Raw genomic sequence first — 824 nt, 5'->3', positions numbered from 1 at the left:
ACAGTTGTCAGCAGACGACAGGCACAACTATAGAACATTGGTAGCTGCTTTAGAACTCAGGTATGGAACCCCAAATCAGTCCAAAGTCTACAGGGCTAGGTTTAGGACTAGAGTCCGTGCTTAAAGGGGTGAGCCTGCAAAAGTTGGCACACAAGGCCTACCCAACTGCACCACACGATCTCCTCAAGCTGTTGCTGGGGGATCCGTTTGTAGATGCCTTGGACAGTCCACAACTGAAGATACAAGTAAAGCAAGCACACCCCTCTATTATGCAGGATGCAATGGCCAGAGCTCTTGAATTCGAATCTTATGTTAAGTCCAGCACAGAGGTACCAAGGTTGGTAAAGTCAACTGGATTCAAGGTCAGAAAAGGTCAGCTTTCAGAGAGGTTTGAGGGACTTTGCTGGCACTCTAACAAATCTGGGCACAAGAAAGCTCAATGCTGGAAACTTCAACACAGGGAAGATGCCACGGCAGGAAAGGCTGCTACCCAGAAAGGTTGTTGGAACTGTGGAGAGCAAAGACACGTGAGGAGCCAGTGAAAGAAGAATACCACCAATAAGTCATCCTTGTAGAAACAAATAGCGGTTGGTGTTTAGGGACGCCCATCAACCCCCATAGTGAAAGTTTCAACAGCTAGGTATAAAATGGCAAGCACACATAGTGTCTACGCGACATGAAAGCTGGATGGCCAAAAGTGCACCTTTGTCATAGATTTTGTATCTCAGCAAACCCTTGTGAGTATCAAGGTGTTTGATCACAAAGGAGTACCAGAAAATATACTGAAGCTCTGTGGTGTGACAGGACATTATGCAAGGTTGTGG

Source organism: Limulus polyphemus, unplaced genomic scaffold (assembly GCF_000517525.1).
Source record: "Limulus polyphemus unplaced genomic scaffold, Limulus_polyphemus-2.1.2 Scaffold1555, whole genome shotgun sequence".
Classification (NCBI taxonomy): domain Eukaryota; kingdom Metazoa; phylum Arthropoda; class Merostomata; order Xiphosura; family Limulidae; genus Limulus; species Limulus polyphemus.
The sequence above is the reverse complement of the archived record's forward strand: the minus strand, read 5'-3'. Positions refer to the sequence as shown.